Source organism: Monodelphis domestica, chromosome 1 (assembly GCF_027887165.1).
Source record: "Monodelphis domestica isolate mMonDom1 chromosome 1, mMonDom1.pri, whole genome shotgun sequence".
Taxonomy (NCBI): domain Eukaryota; kingdom Metazoa; phylum Chordata; class Mammalia; order Didelphimorphia; family Didelphidae; genus Monodelphis; species Monodelphis domestica.
In genome coordinates, this window is record NC_077227.1 from 513,953,669 (window position 1) to 513,973,787 (window position 20,119).

The 20,119-nt window shown below is 46.8% G+C and overlaps 1 protein-coding gene across 2 annotated transcripts in view; it reads right to left on the reverse strand.

The window, feature by feature from the left end:
* Positions 1-17,418, reverse strand: part of DNMT3A (DNA methyltransferase 3 alpha) — a 166,579-nt gene extending 149,161 nt beyond the window's left edge. Inside the window, exon 1 of one of the 2 annotated variants that reach the window (XM_007475932.3) lies at positions 17,253-17,418. The gene's annotated coding sequence lies outside the window, so the exon portion shown is untranslated. The remainder of the gene's footprint in view (positions 1-17,252) is intronic. The other variant, XM_016423800.2, reaches the window with a different exon arrangement.
* Positions 17,419-20,119: the final 2,701 nt, after the last annotated feature.

Sequence of the window (20,119 nt, forward strand, 5' to 3'; positions counted from 1 at the left end):
GATGGAAGAGGCAAAAAGCCAGGGGGCTCAGGGTCCCCCTCCTCCTTCCCCTTTTCATCTTCCCACATCTGGTTCCAGCAGAAGAGTGGTTATGTAGGCAACGAGGCCCAGCCAGCTCAGGTTTAAATGACCTCAAAGGCCCCCTCCAGCTCTACCATTCTCCGAAGGCTTCCAAGTCCCTCCTATTGGGTGTCTCCTGCCAGCCCTCCTGGGAACAGAGCACATCTCCACCACTCCTGGTGCCCATCAATCACTTGCTCTCTCTGGCTCCCTCTACCCCATGCCCAAGACACTGCTTCCAGGCTGCATTCAATGAACCGATTGTCCCCACTCCCAGCCCCTTTCCCCCAGCAAACACTGCCTACCACAGGGCTTCCAGCCCTTTCTCTTACATTCCCTGGAGGCAGGCACTGTCTTATTTTCATTTTTTACTCAACCCCACCCAGCACAAGGCCTGGCCTCTACCAGGTGTTGAATAAATGAATAAGCGACTGAATGGTCATCGAATTGAATGGATAGTTACCAAGGCTCTAGGGAGGGGGCTACTGTAACTAAGGGGAAGCCAAGCGAGGGTTGTCCAGTGCTAAATGTCCTAGCTTAGACGTCGAGAGGCCTTGGTTTTAGTGCCAGTTTAGCGGGCCATTTAATTGTGTGGAGTCAAGAAGATCTGAAGTCAAATCTGGTCTCAGACACTTACTAGTTGGGTGACCCTGAGCAAGTCATTTTACTTTTCCCAGTCTGGGTTGGCTCATTTGTAAAACAAGGGAGTTGAACTCCGAAGTGTCTTACAATTCTAAATCTCTGATCCTATAAGCCTAAACCACCTCCCTTGTTGGGCTTCCATCTCCTCGTCTGTGAAATGAGTGGGTTGGACTGGATCATCTCTGCAGTCCCTTCCAGCTCTAATGGCCTATGGCTGGGAATGGTGCTGACAGGAAAAAAATCCAGGCCCAATTAGTAAGCCTTATTGGTCTTCCCAGCCTGTGTGGCCACAGTAGGCAAGGCCCCTGGGCCACCAGCATCTGGGCCCAGAGCCGCTGTTGGGGAGCTGGTGGCAGCAATAACCACATTGTTGATGGTAATAAAACTATTAGAAGTAATCACTGTGTGCCAGCTTCCAGGCCTGTGGTTTCAACCCCATTGCTCCTCTCCTGTGGGAGCCAAAGTACAGCCACTGCTGAGCCCCGGGGCACTGGGGAAGAAGGGCAGTTTGGGCTCTAGATTTAGGACAGAGAAAGAATCAGGTCCAGGGCAGGGCTCTGCACTCCCTGGGGGTGACCGAAGAATTTCTCTAAAGCCCCAGGAGACAAACTTGGAAGGAACAAATACGTGGAGAGTCACGAGGGGCATAGATTTAGGGCCAAAGGGACCTCTAATGATCATTGACCTCATTTTACACATGAGGAAACTGAGTCCTGGCAAGGTGACTTACCCAAGGTCACAGAGGGATTCTATCCTGGGTCCTCTGATGCCTGATTTCATACTCTATTGCATATCTAGCAATCAAAACACATTTAGTATGTACCTACTATGTGCCAGGTCCTATGCTAGGCTCTAAAGATACAAAGACCAAAATAAAATCTTTGGCCTCAAGATAAAGTGAAACAATGATACAGAAACATAGGACAATTGGATAATTGGGGGGGGGGGTTCCAGGATCTAGTCCAACTTTCCTATTAGACATTTAAGGTTTAAGTGGCTTTAGCCAAGAGCACAAGGAGATTAGGGGCAGAGTCTAGACCAGAGAAGTCAGGTCTCATAATTCCCCTTAGGTAGCCAGGTGGAACAGAGGATAGAGCATTAGGCTTCGAAGGCAAATTGCTCCTAGACTAGCTGTGTTACCCTGGGCAAGTCACTTAAATCCAGCTTTAGTTTCCTTAACTGTAAAATGGGAATAATACCATCTACTTCCCAGGATTGCTGCAGGGATTAAATAAGATGTTTATCAGGCATTTAGTACAACACCTGGCACACAGTAGGCATTTCATCCTTTCTTCTATCTTTCCCTCCTTTTCTCTGTATCTACCTCTTTCCTGTATCTTCTTTCCTTTTTTCCTTTTCCCTCCCTCCCTCTTTCCCTTAGTGTTTCCCTTCCTCCCTCTCTCCCTTTTCCCCTCCTTCTCCTTTCCCTCCCTCCCTCCTTCCTGCCTTCTCTCTCTCCTTCTTTCCTTCCACTCCATTCAGGGCTTTTCTGTTATCTTGGCTGCCTCTTAAAGGTGCTAAAGTGATCCAAGCCAGAACCCCTTTCTCTCTGACCTCTACTCTGCCACAGTTATATAATGGGTTCAGGAGTCACAGTTTCCTCAGCTCAGGATGTAATCCTGACTCAACTACTAGCCACATATATGACCTTGGGCAAGTCACATAAACCCTTGACACCTGAGCTTCCTTTATTTTATTTATTTATTTAAAATTTTGTTTTAACTTTCTGAATTAGAATCAACATTGTGTATTGGTTCCAAGGCAGAAGAGCAGTTAGGGGTAGGCCATGGGGGTTAAGTGACTTGCCCAAGGTCATACAGCTAGGAAGTACCTGAGGTCAGATTTGGCCCCAGGACCTCCTGTATCTAGGCCTGGCTCTTGATCCACTGAGCTACCTAGTTGACCCCTTCCTTTACTTTAAAATGGGAGAGGGGGAAGCAGGTTTACTCTGTGGCCTCTAGGGTCCCTTTTGGCTCTAGATCTTTAAGACTGTGGATTGTGGTACCAAAGGGCATAATACGAAGAAGTATGGCTTTCCCCTCAGTTGGTAATGACAAGATGGTAGTAGGAATTTCCCCCATCACCCTAAGTTTCCTTTAATGATTCATAATAGCTCAGTCAATATCTTCTGTATCTTTCCTAGACCTATAAGTAGTGCTTTTCTGGTCTGATTTCATCCTCTTTCTCTCTGAGGCCATCCCAAAATGGGTGCAGAGCCATCTGTCTTCTCCCTCCCCCACCAAGATTTTGTATCTGGGTGAAACCAGGATGCAAAGTGACATCAAGGGCATCCTTGAAAGAGAAGAGAGATCACTAAAGGGCAAACTGCAGCCTAGAGGGTGGTAGGGGGTGGTGGGTGATAGAACCGGAGGAGTGGGTGTTGTTGCCAGGCAGCCAGCCCCAGTGACAGGGCTGATTGTGTGGGGATGTCTTTTTTAGCAGCCACCTTCTCCTTCCCAACCGCTGCTTCTCTGAGTCACTAGTCCACCCCCACCCCCACCCTAGCAGCAGCAGCAGCATCTCTGAGCCCTTCACAGACGGGGGCTATGGCTGATTTGCCAGGAATCAAAGTCTGATCTAACAATACTATTCAGCCTACAAAGTCTTTGGTTCTACCCCAACACCTTTTCAGACCAAAGTGACCCAAACCCTCCAGTCTATCTAGTGCTTATCCCATCCCCTTGGCCATGTTCACAGCCAATCTTTGCCAGTTCCATTATGGCATAGTGGATAGACTCACTCAGGAAATTCTGGACTGATCCTATGTTAGACACTTACTACTTACTGCGCTGCTCCTTTGGGGTGGCAGGAGTTCTGAATCTGAAATACGAGGCTAGGGGATCAGATCTTGCCTCTGCCACTCATTCCCTGTATCACCACTGTCAAGTCATTGTAATTTCCTCATCTGCAAAATGAGGCTCTCTGAAAAATGACCTTCAAGGTCCCTTCCAGCTATGATCCTAGGATCCAGAGTCACTTAACACCTATCAACTTGTTTCCTCATCTGTAAAATAGAGATTCAGAGACCCGCAGCACTTACCTCAAAGGATGATTTTGAGGCTCAAATGAACTAAAGGAGATGATATATTTAAACTCAACTTCTATCCAGAATCTTGATCAATTCTAAGGCAGAAGAACATAAAGATCTAGGGAATTGAAGTGAAGTGCCTTGTCCAGTGTACCATGGCTAGGGAGGGTCTGAGGCCAGATTTGAACCCAGATCCCTTTCATTCCAGACTTGGCACTCTATCCACTGGGCTACCAAGCTGCCCCAGATTATGGATATATAAAGTGTTCTGCAAATCCTGAAGTGCGACAGAAATGTCAGCTGTTATTATTAGTCCTTCAACAAATAAGGCAGTGAGATGTGCACATCTTACAACACAGGGGAGGGCAATTGGCCTCTCATATATATGGTAGGAGGGCAGGTAAAATGTTTTTTGCTTTGTTCCCAATGGCCTTTCCATGGACATCTAAGAGATTTGTTGGTCTTTCTGGCCAAACTGAACACTGGGCCAATGTCTTCAGAGAGCTGTCTACCATTACTCCTAAGTCCCATTTCAGAGTCAGAACTGATCGTTCAGAGCCCATCATTCTCTAAACACAATTGTGATGATCTCCTCCTTCCCCATCCCACCAGGTTCCTTCCATGTGCCACTGATGCACATGCTCTACCACCCTTTCCCTCATGGCCTCATGAGGCTTTCCTGCAGTTTATACCCTTTGGCTAGTCATTTATCACTTGGAAGAGCTTCATTGATGACAACAATACTTAGCATTTATTAACATTCTTAGGTTCACAATTTTCTTTACTCAGGCTATCTCATCTGCAAGTCCAGAGATGCCACTGCGCACTCTCAGGAGGGTCTCACTGCCCACCTCAACTTCTCTGACCAGAGAAATAAGCATTTCTCTGTATCCTAGGTTTTCTGGGTTTTCCCTCTCTAGGATCAGACAGTGGTCCCTGTTCTTCCCCTCCCCGTCTCTAGAATGGAATCTTGTCAAAGGCTTTCAAAGGCCTAAATTGATTCATCTTTCTCCACATGTTGATTTTTATCCCTTCAGAAAATTCTAGCAAATTAATCAGGGCTCATTTCTTCTTGAAGCAGCCCTTTTCCCCAGTAGGTTGAATTGTTTAAATATTCAGTGACCTTACCCTTTACTATAGATTTCATCAGTATGCCTGATAAGAAGGAAGCCTTAGTAGTCTGTCTTTAAATCCCAGGATCCTCTCTGGATATAAAACCCTTGTTAAGGATGGGGGCGGGAAGGGGGGGAGAACTCATACTGGTAATCCACCAGTTGTTCAACATTATATAAGCTGTGCTTGTTTAGAAGGACAAATGACATGTTTTCAACATACCTTCTAGAATTCCACCTTTAAATTTCTTTCAAAGTCAGATAGGTTGACACCAGCCCTGGTTTGTTGATTAGGTTTAAATTATCTCCTGTATTTGCCCTTGCTTAATTTAGTACCCCCAACCTCTCTGCTTCAAAGGTCATTGTGGGAGTCAGAGGGAATCTCTCGCACTAAAGAGGCCAAAATTCATTTGCTCTCTCTGCCAGTTCCTTTTTCTCCATGAGCACATCTTTTGAACCATCATCTTCAAAGAAGTCCCACTCGACATTTCGCAGCTAGTTTTCTGCTAACCACTGCCATGTGGTAGGGAGCAGAGATTCAGATGGAGGCTGGCTGATGCTCCAAATGGCTTGGAAGCCTGGGAGACCAGAATCTACTGCCCTCCTGGAGAAAATTAATCCTTTTTGAATATTCCCATAGGAGAATCCCTGAGCTCAGAATACCTATCTGTATTGGGGGTGGAGAGGCTAGAACGTGTGAGTCTAGGATTCATATTAGAAATAAAATTAATAATAGATTAATATTAGAAAGTAGATGAAGTCTTTGAAGTAAAAGCAAAGATAATGAATACATAAAGGAATTAGTTCAATGGCATCTACTTAGAGAGAAGAAGATATGTCATTCCTGGCTATGTATAAATCCAAAAGGCTGAAAAGATTCAGGAGTCAGAGTGGACCACAGATGAATCTGAACAGAAAATGCAAATTGCCATGGTTTTTTTAAAACTTAAAATCATGATACATAAATAAAAATATAATACTGTATTTATACTCTTTCAGCCTTGGAAAATGCTGGCAATACAAAATCCCAGTTAAGGAAAAGAAGGGACCTCCTTTCTTTATCCTGATTTTTGTCTCACCACCAACCTTCAATGACTGGAAGACCGAGGCTGATGACTTTGTGCAACTCTGCTTCATGTAAGTCAATTCACATACAGGTGATGTCATTGGTCCCCTTCAAAAATGGAGGAACAACATTTTGTCTGAGAACTTCTGTCTGCCTATGGGTAGGTAGGTGGCACAGTGGATGGAGTGCTGCTCCTGGAGTCAGGATGACTCATCTTCCTGAATTCAAATACGGCTTCAGACACTTACTAGCAGTGTGGCCCTGGGCAAGTCAATTAACCTTGTTTGCCTTGATTTTCTCATCTGTAAAATGAGTAGAGAAGGAAGTGGCAAACCATTCCACTCTCTCTTCCCAGAAAACCCATGTCATGAAAAATTGGATAGGGCTGAAAAGGACTGAACAACAACAACTGAATGAGGCACACACATATTCCTCTGCTCCACCTCCCAATAAATAATATGGGAAGCTAGGGCACAGGTATCCTGAAAACATCTGAGTGCTTAGACTCACCACAGATCATATCCCTTTTCTGAGTTTAGTCCCCAGCCTTCACCAAGGCATCAGTGTTTAGAGGCAGGATAGAAAGAATATTCTTGCCTGCAGAAAGTAGGAAAATTAGATCAGTTATAGGAGAGACATAAGATAATCCTTGCTTGCTTTATCTACATTAGTACTGGTCAATCTTTTTCTGGAAAGTTGTATCCATAACGGGGAGGCATTCAGAGAACCACAGAGATGATTAAATGGTTGTAATACATGAATTATGAAAAGACTTTAAGGAGTCAAGATCTCAGGCTTAACAAGCTCAAATTCTTTCCTTCAAGTTCAGGAGTGGTCTAGTAAATTGCCCACTGAGGAATAGACCCACTGTATTAAGAATGTGGGCTGGCTCCCTACTCACAAGGCTTATCCTGACACCAGCACCGCTGTCAAAGGAGAGGCACAGAAGATTATTGGCGAGGGGAGAAGAGAGAGGAGGACAAGTACCATTATTTTTTAAAATCACATTAATATAGTGCCTTTGGCTATAATGCACCGATCCTAGTGACAACCTTGTGAGATAGGAACACATGAAGAAACTAAATCTCAGAGAGGTTATATCACCTTCCCAAGGTTACAAAGCAAATTAGGGGCAAAATTAGGACTTACATTCTAGGTCTTCTGTCCTTTTCACCATACCCCTAACTGCAGCCCTGTGAAAGAACGAGCCATCCAGCTTTGTCCCCTCATAGTGGGCACAAAATTTCCCATCAAAGTTCAGGACAGAGCCATCTTGCACATGTTGCTGCTGGGATTGTGCGCGCATGTGTGTGTGTGTGTGGGGGGGGGGATGGATGAAATTCTTCTCCCATCCCATAACCCTCCACTAAACCATATAGGGCTGCTTCCCACTAGCATGAACACTAAACTCTCTGGGGTCTGCCTCTTCTGAGGACTGAGCACACACACTAAAATGGCAGACAGCACGAGGGGCTCAAGCTAATGCAACGAGAAGCCTGTTGACATTAAAGAGCTGTTAAGCCAGAATGGGTTGTATAGTCTCCCATCCCGGAAGGTCTTTTAACAGAGGATTAGACAGAGAGACAAATAAGCAAAACCAGGACAACAATTTACAGGAGGAATCTATGAATGTAAAGAAAAACAATACTGAAAGATTATAAAATCCTGGTTAACTCAATGACCAATATGGCTTCAGAGAACTGAGAGTGGAAAGGCTGGTGGGCTAAAGGTGTGGAATGAAGTATATTTTTCAAATAGGGCTAATTGCTCATTTCTTCTCTTTGGCTGGACTTGGCTAGTTTAAAGAAGGGCACTATGGGGACAGGATGGGGAAGGGAGCCATCGAGAAGTTAAAATGAATTTTTTAAGAATATCAATAAAACAATGAGAAAAAAGGGTGAATATTTATTTTCATCTGATCCATATCATGGTATTCTGGTTGAGGGACCTTTTTTTTTTAACCTTTTTTAATCTTCCATCTTAGAATCAATAATGTATATTGATTCCAAAGCAGAAGAGTGGTAAAGGCTAGGCTGTGGGAGTTAAGTGACTTGCCCAAGGTCACAGAGCTAGGAAGTATCTGAACCTAGCTCCCATTTCTAGGCCTGGCTCTAAATCCACTGAGCCTAACTTCCCCTCCTTAAAGGATTTCTTGAAGTGACTTCTCTAAGTAGCTTCCTACACACTGATTCTATACACAGATACTCCTACTTCTCAGGTAAATCTATATACTAGACATATGCATGCACATGTAACTATAGATACAGTAGACAGTGGTGCATGTATCCATGAAGACAGGTGCCTCACATTACGGACACGGGATCCGGATAAATCTATATTTGTTGTTGTTGAGTTGTTTCAGTTGGGTTAGACTCTTCATGACCCCATTTGGAATTTTCTTGGCAGAGATAATATTGTGGTTTTCTATTTCCCTCTCCAGCTCATTCAACAGGAAAATAAGGCAAAGAGGGTAAAGTGACTTGTCCAGGCTCACATAGCTACTAAGTGTCTGAGGTTGAATTTGAACTCAGTAAGATGAAACTTCCTGATTCTAAGTCCAGTGCCACCTAGCTGCCTCAAAAACACATTTACTGACACATATATGTAAACAAATACAGAGATCTGGAGAAGCAGCTAAGTCAGAAAGTCCGGTTCAAATCCTGCCTCTGACCCAGAGTAGCCCTGAGACCCTGGGCAATTCACTGGTTTAAGCAACTCTAAAAATCTTTAAAGTTACATATGAATTAACATGTTTCCATGTTGGAAGCTCCCTGTGCTGACAAAGTCATAGGTCTGACTTAAAGATATGTATATATGGGAGAGACAAACAGAAGAGGAGAGGAAAGAAGGGAAGAAGAAGGGAAGGGAATAGGGGAAGAGGTGGTAGGAGGGCAGAGAAAGGCAGGGGAGAGGAAGAGGACAGGGGAAGGCAGGGGAGGGGAAGAGAGGGAGGGAGGAAGGGGGAAGAGAGGGGGAGAGAGACAGAGGGGGAGAGAGAGAGAGAGAGAGAGAGAGAGAGAGAGAGAGAGAGAGAGAGAGAGAGAGAGAGAGACAGAGGAGAGAGGGGAGAGAAAGAGAGAGAGAAAAGAGGGGGGAGAGAGAGAGAGAGAGATTATGAGAGAATTTTGGACCAGATTTGTGATTGGAACTCCCAGAGAAGAAACTCCCTCTATTAATGCATAACATTTCCTTTGCAGTTTATATGTCTTGAGAGTTGAAGGGGAGCATTGAGAGGTTAGGTGACTTGCTCAGGATCACACAGCCAGTATGTCAGAAGCAGGACTGGCACTCAGGCCCTTCTGACTCTGAGGCCAGCTCTCTTTCAGAGACCCACATTTATCTATGCATACAGAGACTTAAGCATGCAGTGCCCATCCCAATAATGGGAAAAGTCCTGGACTTATAGTTGTTAATGCTTTCTCCTCATCCTTCACTCTCCTTCCAAAATTCCATCCTATTTTTTTCTGTCTGTATTTTGTACACACTAATCAAAGTCTATAATGTTTCCCCCCTCAACATCAGCAAAGATGTTACTATGCATTTTTGTCTCTGTATCCTTGGTGCCTTGCACAGTGCCTGACACATGGTAGCTGCTTAATCAATACTTATTACATTGAATTGAAACCTGGCAGTATCTCAGCTGTGGCCCCTTCTGGGCTTTGGGAAAGTCCTCACTAGTTCTGACATCCTCTGATCTATGTTCATCTTCTCTGACTGTTGATTCCTCTGTCAAGAGAGGCTAACACTCACACAATCGGTCTCACCTTCACTTGCCCCACTGAGGCCCAATCTGGAACTTTGTCACTGTAAAGCAGGATTGAAGAACAAAATATTAGGGCTACTCCAAAGGACACCCAGGGGAGCTACTGGATGGGACCTTCCCACTCGTGGCCCTTGGGTAGATATATGGAGTTGAGACTGAAACTGTGCCTTCCAGGTTGTATGAAAGAAAGAGGAATTTGGACTTTTTATTTTACTCTTAGGACTCCACATGGACACACCAAAGCATATATGTACATTCACACACCCAGCCTTCCATGAAGGCCACATGAGTTCCTGACCTGCTCTGCCTATCTGCCCACATCTCAAATGTAAACAACTCATGGGGTCCCCCAGATAAAATTTAATCTAGCACCTCCTGTGGCCAGAAGAATCATTTGAAGACCTCTCTGTGGGATAACAAACACACCCAGTCATTACAGGGGCAAGTGGGAGGGTAGGGGGTGGGGTAGGGGTAGGAGAGAGAAAGGGAGTTCCTCTCTTGATCTTCCCCTTCCACCTTCTTTCAGCTGGCCCCCTCCCCAACCAGATGAGGGTCGCTCCATGCCAGGAATGCAGAAGGCTGGCTGCCCTTGGAAGCTGCCTCCTGCTGCGTCAGCAAGAAGGGCCTGTGTGGGAAGAAATCTTTGAGAGCAGGTCAAGTCAGTTCCTCATTTGACCCAAGGCCCAGCAGAATGCTACAAACCCAAGTGGAAAGTTGGGGCCGAGTTTAGTGGACTTCAGGAGCCTTGACCACCCTCTTCCTTCCCCTTCTCCACTTCTCTGGTCTCTTGATCGAAACAGCTAAGGTTTCCTCTGTTCTCAGAACAGACTCCAGAGCTGTAGTAACTAGTATCTAGGGGTGGGTGGGGGCAGAGGGAACCATTTCTATTTCTAGCATCCACATCTATCTGGATCAGAAATTAACCTGGGAAGGGTCTAGTCAAGGAAGCCCCTCCAACCATGTTTCCGGTGTGTCTTAAACAGAAAAAAATTCCTTCCATGCTAGGACTGGTTAACTCTCCAAGCCTCAGGAACCTAGGTCTGAGAGCCAGGAAGAAGTAACCATCTTTCCAGTGCAGGAAAAACAGGGAGACACAAAGCACTACCAGGAGAAAATGAATCCCAGGCTGAGCTCTAACAACACCATGCTGCTGAAGGAATGGGGCCATACACTGACCGTTCTCTCTAGCAATAAATCCTGAAGGCTTTTGCCCCAAATAAGCCCTTTACTGGATTTTGTGATAAACACACTACACCACACACACACACACACACACACACACACACACACACACACACACACACACACAGATTTGCATAAGGATACACTGAATCAAATATCTTAGCTGGAAGGGACCTCAGAGGCTGTCTTGTTTACCTCATATCTAATCAAGGAATCCAGCCTTGGAAAGGGCAGCTAGGTGGCTCAGTGGATTGAGAGCTAAGCATAGAGATGGGAAGTTCTGGGTTCAAATTTGACCTCAAATAATTTCTTAGTTGAGTGACCCTGGGTAAGTCACCTCACCCCTAGTGCTCTTCTGCCTTGGAACCAATGCCCAGTATTAATTCTAAGACAGAAGGTAGGGTTTAAAAACAACAAAGAATCCAGTCTGCCTGAAGACCTCTAAGGAAGAAGGAAGAATAATCTACTTCTTCTCAAAGTAGCTCACTCCATTTTTGTACAGCTCTAATTGTTAGGTAGTGACTTCTGACACGAAGCCTAAATTTGCCACTTTGTAACTTCTACCCATAGCTCCTGGTTTTGTTTCCTGGGGCTGAGCGGAACAAGCTAAAGCCCTGTTCCATAGAACACACAGCCCTGCAAATCCTTGAAGACAGCTATTGTGTCCCTTCTAAATCTTGCGAAGTCTGTGCAAAGATTTATAAATGGGCTGCATTTTTACAACTACTATGCACTCAAGGTGGCAACCATAGTTTGTGTTTTCCCCTACCTGGAATGCCTTTCCCACCGCCATTCTGCTTATTGAAATGTTTAAAGGTAATGTGGCACTGAGGAAAAAACTTAGGATCTAAAGCTAGAAGTTCCAGTTTGGAATCCTGTCACAGACATTAGCTCTTAGCAAATCACTTAGCTTTTTTTTTTTTTTAACCCTTACCTTCCATCTTAGAATCAATACTGGGAATTGGTTCCAAGGCAAAGAGTGGTGAGGGCTAGGCAATGGGGGTTAAGTGACTTGCCCAGGGTCACACATCGAGGAAGTGTCTGAGGACTGATTTGAAGCCAGAACCTCCTGTCTCTGGGCCTAGCTCTCAATTCACCAGGCCACCCAGCTACCCCCAAATCACTTAACTTTTTAGATCCTCAGTTTCTCTATCTGTAAAATAAGGATAAAACACTTGTACTATCTATCCCCACAAAGTTGGAAACTTTCTTTTGGAAATATTATAGGATTATAGGAAAGGGAACAGTTTTTATCATGACTCAAGTTTTTATGGCTCAAATCCTCCCTCTAAAATGGCTTCCCAGATCCCTTTGGTTAAAAATATTCTCTCCCTCCTTTGACATTATGGACTATACCTACCTAGACCATTCATCTGGTCCCTATCACTTGTTGTCTGCATGTGTTACTCCCTAATGAACTGCAAGCTCCTAGATGGGAGGGATTCTGTCTTACCCCTCTTTGCATTTTCCACAATGCTTTCCAGTAAAATAGGTCCTCAATAAATAATACAAATTGTTACAACTGATAATAATAACTCATGTTGACATGGAGGATTAAGAATAACAAATAGGTTTCCTCACAACATCCCTGAGGGAGAAAGAACAAGTTTTATTAGCTCCATTTTACAGATGTAGAAACCAAGCTTTAGAAAGATTAAATGGCTTATCCACAATAACACATCTTTGTTGTTACTTAGTCATTTCAGTCATGTCCTACTCTTTGTGATTCCTTTTGTGGAAGTTTTCTTGGCAGAGATACTAGAGTAATATGTGATTTCCTTCTCCAGCTTATTTTACAGATGAGGAAACTGAGGTAAACAAGGTTAAGTGACTTTCCCAGTGTCATACTAGCTATCCAAGTATCTGAGGCCACATTTGAACTCAGTTCTTCCTATCTCCAGGTCTGACACTCTTTCCAGTGCCCCACCACCAAGCCTTAGAAAGATTAAATGACTTGCCCAAAGTCACATAGCTAAGAAATGTCAAAGCCTGAGTTTCAAGAAAAATGACATTGATGAAAAGATTCAGTTTCTTCCAAGTCACTACAGTTCATTAAGATGGCTCTGGCAGGGTTGGGGCTGGAATTTCTGGATCCCTTAAGTTGTCATGGTCACAGGAGACCACAGAGCAGTGAAAAAGCCAAGTTTTTTAAACAGAACATGTCAGTCAAGCAGGATCCTAGGAAAACCCATTAAATAACCATGTTGACATAGTGCTTTCACTTCTTCCTCATAACAATCTTTAGAGATTGGTTAATCAGGGATTATTGAATGACATAAGGCTAACTGATGTCCTTTCCTCTTTTGAAACTTCCATTTTATAGATGGAGAAACCAAGCCCCCCAAATGTTTAATGACTTACCCAGAGACCCATAGCTTAGTGATAGAACCAGTATTAGATCCCATGACATCTCCCAACCCTGAACTCTTTCTTTGCAGACCAACTTAGATAAAAGGCAGCACAACATGGTAGAAAGTCAAGGGGTCCTGTGTTCAAGTTCTACCTCTTCCACTAATTTGCTTTCTGTTCTTGAACAAGGGTATTTCATCTCTCTGGCAACTCATTTCCTCACCCGTAAATCAAGGAGTTTAGATCTGATGATATCAAAGAGACCCTTCCAGAGCTAACATTCTCTAATACTGTACATACATGTCTCAGAGCCAATAGCATTTAAAGACGCAAAGAAACACAGATACTGGAATCACAGATATCCTTGTGTAGAAACAAATCAGAAGAGCAGGTGTGAAATAGTCTACCTGTAGACAGACACACAAATAGGAAAAGGTATTGGAATATAAGTAAAAACCAACCTTTACAGGCAGTGAGAGATACAAATATACATATACCAACAGGCATGCAGGACCAGATTTAGAAGGCAGTTGTGGTATTTCCTAGAAGGAGGATTCCAAGGATACCCCACATAGTCCCTTGCACAAAATATTTTCCCGACTTCCCAGTGCCTATTATTCCACCATTAAGAATTAGAACCTTCAAGCTGGGAAGGACTTTAGAAGACACCTAGTCCCATCTCCCATCCAAGGCAGTAGGTAGACCTTTCTGCAGCATCCCTGCTAAGTATCCATTTTGCCTTTACCTGAATACTGAAGTAGGTGGTGGGTGACTTCCTCTCCAAATAACTTATTCCATTTTTTAGCAGAATTGACCCTGAGAGAGCTAACACCTTAACCTTTTCCTAAATAACACCTGTTAGATTGGTGAGTGGAACAGAGAAGAGGAACTGACAGTGCCAGTGGTTTGAGGGTAAGGGGCAGAGTCCAAATGGGAAGAAAGGGACCCTTAAAGGGGAATGGGGGGGCAAACCTGGTCTCTAGAACATATGCATTCATACACATCCATAAGCACATACTTTTCTTTTCTTTACAAAGTTTCCCAAAGTAGCCCCATTAGATTATTGGTGGAGACTTAAAGCAGAGCTAAGGCAAAAGGGGAAAGAATTACTTGTGCTGCCTGCATTCTTCAACCCAGTTGATGCAAGAGGAACACCAGGTAACATTTCTTCTAGTTCACTTGCCTCCCCCCCCCACCCCCCCAGGAGATGAGGGGGGAGGGGAGTAGAATAGCAGAGGGAGCTCTTAGGAGACAATGGCTGGGAAGTATCCTGATGAATCCCCAAAGAGAAGGCAATCATCTAGTTCAATGGACACTCCTCTGGTCCCTCAGGTACAGTAGGGCTGCAGTACTGACAAATCTATACTAGCTCTAAGCTTGTCCAAACTCATCAAACTCAGATGGGCCAGGGGCACCTCTAGCCAATTTTCCCCTGAATATGTGACTGGCCAAAGTCAATGGTGGAGGACAGCTCTCAGGGTCACGGAAACATTTCACTGCTACCCTAAAGCATAAGGCAAGGATGAATCCCTGTGGGACCTCGATGCCAGTCCTTTGGCCAAGACAGCAGGATGTGCTGGGCAATAGAGGATGAGGCATTTGTCCCCCACTTGACTCATTTTTATTGCTGGGGTTGAGGAGGGATGTCTCCTTGGCTTAATATTATTGAATTCTTCTTCCTCACCTCTGCTGGATTCTCCACTAGACTCCCAGTTGAAAGCAAAACAGTACCTTTGGCTTAAGGTGCTGTCAGGTTATATGCTTAAGGAGACCATGGGGAGGGGAGTTTAGAAGTTACAGGGGCAAGGACTCTCACCTGTGCCCAGGGGTCCATAAACTGAGGAGAAGTGATCTAAAGGGGAGGGGGAAAGTAAAGGAAAAAGGAGGATGGGTAGTAGAAGGGGAAAATAGAGGGTAGAAGAGAAAGAAATTATTAGGTGGGCTTAATAGATGGGAGAAAAGAAAAGAGGGGGGGGGCTTGGGAACTGGGACCGTGGCCTAGACCAAAGCATCTTCCTAGCCACAGTACCATAGGCAGAGCAAAGCTCAGAGCTGGGGACTGGGGGAATGGGCAGAAGGAGGGGGTAAAGCTTTGGGATTTTGCCAGCTCTGCCCCCGTCTCAGGATTGGGGGAGGGGGTGCTTGAGAGGTGCGCAGAAGGGATGGGGAGCGCGGAACAGAACTAGGAATAGGTGAAAGATTCCTTTTGGGCTTGAGCCCACCAGCTTTCCCTGGGAGGGGGCAAAAGACCAGGGGCTCAGGGGCTCAGGGGCCCAAAAGCCTCTTTCCCCCCTGCGCAAGGCCTCGTCCTTCACTGTGCAGATGCGAAGCGTTCAAGGACACGTCTGCACCAGCTCCAGCGTGTGTGTCTGTGTGTGTGTGTGTGTGTGTGTGTGTGTGTGTGTGAGTGTGTGTGTTGTTTGGGGGTTGGGGGGTGGAGGCGGAGGCTGCTGCAGGGGAAACGGGGGCGGGGAAGCGACCCCCGGGAGAGAGGCCCAGCAGCTCCCACTTTTTGGGCCCCTAAACACCCAGCAGGGGCTCGATTCTCCTCCTCCTCCGCCACCCCCACATTTTCCTGCTTCCCCCATCCCCCAGTCTCTCCGATAGACCTGAGCTGTGGGGGGAATCCTCATCCGCCTCCCCCGTCCCGTCCTCCCCCCCACCCGCTACACTGCGGCGCCGCACAGAGCTCCCCAAGCTGGGAGGGGGTGGGGAAAGCAGGGCCTGGGGCAGCACTCTCGACAGCCCGGTGCAGCTCCAAAAACCCCTCGAACCCTACAAGAGAGTTGCGGGGGGGTGGAGGTGCAGAGGGGGGGAATGGGGGGCTAGGTAGAAAGAGTAGAGTCTGGGTGGGGAGAGGCAGATCATCCCCGCCTACCTCCGCCTTTTCCTAAATCCCGGCTCCTAACCCGCACCCTGAGCCACAGGTGGCCAAGGTGGGGGGAGGCAAGGGCCAGGGCTAACTCAGCTCTTCTTTAGTGCCCCCTCCCAGCTCCTGCGGCCCATAGACCCCCCCACCCCCCGAAAGATTTCCTCCTCCGCCCCTTCCCTCAAGCTACCCCACCCCTGGGAGGCCCTACAGGGTCCCCCGCCCCCGCAGGGGGCCGAGGGCGGGAGGGGGCCGGGCTCGGCCAGCCAGGGAGGGGAGGGAGAGGAGGGAGGGAAGGGGGGGGAAGGGTCGTGCCAGGCTGCCATTTTCTGCCGCGGCTATCATTGCTCTGCCCTCAGTCCCTAGTCCTTTACCCCCTTCTTGTTCCCCAGCAGAGCAGAGGGGCGGATTCTCTAGGGAATCGGGATTTTCTAGCTCTCCTAATTCGCCAGCTCCTGGGTTCTCAGTTCGTCATTCGAGGGGCGGGAGGGTGGGGGGCGCAAGACAAATTCATAAACAGCCAGAGTCAGGATGGGGGAGGACAAGGGGGGGCGGTTATGGGGGAGCTGGTTATGGGTGTCCCCTTCTCATCTGTAGCAGAGCCTGGAGCCCTCAGGGGGCCAGATCGACCCAGAGGACCGGGGCCAAGTCGTCCCTGTCTCCCCCCACCCCGGCCCCTGCAGGAGAGCTAAGGGAAGGGATGGAGGAGCGGCCCCCCGCGGGCATTGTATGGACTTGAACTTGAGACTGGAGCTGGGGGAAGGGGAGGAGGGAATAGGAAAGGAGGAGGGAGCGGGGCGGGCGGAGGGGGGGAGGCTGTTGGTGGAGGGAGAGTCTTTGGGAGCTGGGGGTGGGAGCGGGGGACGGGAGGGGGCGCTTTCCGGATCCCGGAGGGAAATAAACAGACCCACAGATAAGACGTGCAAAACCTTCTCTATTCCTCTACCCCCCTCAACCCCAATCCCCCCCCTCCCCAGCCCAGTCGCATCCACCCACCCAATGCCCAGCGCCTTCACCTCGGTCGCCCCGGGCGCCCGGTTCCGAGTTGGAGGGGTCGGGGGAAGGGAAAGGAGCCGGGGAGGGAGGACAGCTGCGGGTGCTCACGACCCGGGCACTGCCAACCGCGGGGGCCGCCCTCCCTACCCCACCCCCCCCACCCCGCCCCGAGCGGCGCTAATTACCGTGTGGCCGGTCCGGCCCGGCCCTGCTCCGTCCCTCTGTCCTGCCCTGTTCTGTCCTCTTCTCTCTCCTCCTCCGCCTCCTCCTCCTCCGCCTCCTCCTCCGCCGCCGCCGCCGCCTCCTGTGCTCGCTCCCTCCCTCCCTCCGCTCGCTCTGTCGCGCTCCCTCTCTCCGCCTCCTCCGCTGTCTCTCCTCCCTCCCCCCTCCTCTCTCCGCCTTCCTCCTTCCCTCCTTCCCGGCCTGGCCGAGGCCTCCCGCAGCCCAGCCGCTCCGCCTGCCGCTTCCCCTCCTTGCGGCGGCTCTGGCTCCGGCTCCGGCGCTGCGGAGCCCGGCCTGGGGAGGTAGCAGAAACTGGGGTGGTTAGGAAGGTGAGAGAGTGGGGATCCGGGAGTCGGAGCCCGCGTGGGTCCTAGCGCCCCACCTTTCTCCGAAGTAGTGCACAGCTCTAATCTTCCCTTTTCCTCCCTCCCCCGACCAATATAGATATACACACACATATACAGGCCAGAGTGGGAATTCCCCCAACCCCTCCGTAGGAGAGACGACACACCCTGCACACCAAAAGCAAAAGAAAAACAACGGGGTCATGTAACCCTGCTCTGCAGTGCCCCCCAGATTCTGCAGCAGGCTCCTGGGGAAAACCCCCTCTCTCACTTAACCCTTGCTGTCAAAGCTAGGGGCAAAGGTTTCTCCTAGCAAAGGTGCATTCGCAGTCAAACCTAGCAGAGCTCTGGTCTCTGCGCTCAAAGATTGATTGCCCTAGCTTCCAGCACTGAACTCAGGGACAGCAGCCCCTCCTCTCCCCCTGGCCAGTGTCAAAAGCCTGCCCCACCAGCCTGCCTAGCCCCTGGGGCATGGTTTCTCTCCTGCAGTTCTCTTTGCCTCCAGCAGAGTCCACTGCACTCTGTCTCAGCACTGAGGATGGGGACAGCAGCCCCACAGCCCCATTGCTTCCTCCCACACTCCCACCCCTCAATTTTAGCCCAAAGGTTTACGTTCTCAGATTAAGATTTTCTGGAATAAAATCCATCTGGGCCCAACCCAGGTCAAAGGTCAGAATTTTAATGCTTTTGGCTACAGGCCAAGGCAGAGTCAAGTGAGGCTCTAGAACTCTTCCCTTTCCTTCTCCTTTAGAACTTCTTACTTCACACTCTACACTCTGCTATCTTCCTCCCTGACTTCAGCATCTTTAGGGAGATGGCTCCCTTGAAACACTGACCTCTCTTACATTCCATTAAATAATTATCTCCACCTTAGTTGTTAAAATTCTACCTAAAATATATATATATTTTGTATTTACAGAGAGATTTTATTTACTTATCTGTGCATATGTTGTTATATAAACTCCTTGAAATCAGATAGTTTCATTTTTGCCTTTGTATACCTAGCACTAGCACATGACACAATGTATGGCAGGAAACAATAAATGTTTGTTGCATTAAATCGAGATGAGGAAATATCAGAGAAAGCTTCCATGAGGATGTGGCATCTGAATTCCCAAACCGAATAAAAAGAGGAACTTGAATAGGAAGAGATTTCAGAACAGAGAAATGGAGAGTCCACTCAGGACTTAGGGGTGGCATAAGGCTGAGTTATACAGAGAGCAGTGCTAGAACAGGGTGGCCTAATTGGGCCAGACTATGAAAAATGTGAAGGAGACTTTCATAAGGCAATGCCAGCAAGATAAAGGCACCAATTTACAAGAGCAGCTGTGGGAAAAAAGGCAATGATCAACACAACAGTGCAATATTTGTGAATTTCCATTATTTGATACTTTGATAGGTATACAGTCTCACCAATGTGGACATTCCCTCTACCAATGCAGATTGACACTCATTCACATTTTCTAATCCTTTGAAATTCTTGTCCAGGTTGTCCCATAAATCCTCCACAGAATCATAGTTTTGGAGCTGAAAAGGACCTCATCGATTATCTGGCCCAACTCTATCATTTTATAGATGAGTAACCAAGATCCACAGGGTTGAATGACATTTCCAACGCCATGTAGGCAATAAAAAGCAGAGTCTGGAATCAAACCTCAGTCTTCTGATTCCAAATCCAATATTATTTCTACTCCATAACCTTTCCCATTTTAGGTTCCTTAATAGTACTAATAGCTAGCATGTATATAGTACTTTAAGGTTTGCAAAGTGGTTTTCATACATTACCTCATTTGATCCTTGCAACAACCCTTGAAGGAAAATACTATTATTATATCATTATGCCCATTTTATTATGAGAAAAATGAGGTCAAGAAAAGTTATGTGACTTGGCCAGGGTCACATAGTAAGTGTCTGAGGCAAGATTCAAATCCAAGTTACTTAATTACCTACATCTAAGGCATATTAGTAGGGCACTCAGGCAGGTTTCCCTCACTTAAACAATTTTTTAAAATTTTTTAGTTCTAAATTCTTTCCCTCTCTTCACCATCTCCCTCATCCATTGATAGGTAAGATATATGATAGTCATTATACATAAGAAGTCATGCAAAACATTTCCACTTAGCCACATTGGGTGGGGGTGGGGTGGAGAGGAAGGAAATACTAACTAACTAACTAACTAACTAAATAAATAAATAAAATGTTTCAAGCTCTACTCATAGTCCATCAGTTCTCTCTGTGTGTATTACATTACAATCATATATTACAACTTATTTAGCCATTACCCAATTGAAGGGAATCTCTCAGCTTCAAATTCTTTGCCACCACAAAAAGATCTTATAAACATTTTTGTACCTATGGGTCTTTCTTCTTTTTCTTTGAAAGCTTTGGAGTATAGACCTAGTAGCACTATTGCTGGAGGGTCTGCACAGTGTTATAGGCTTTGGGGCATAGTTTCAAATTATTCTCTCAAATGTTTGGACCAATTC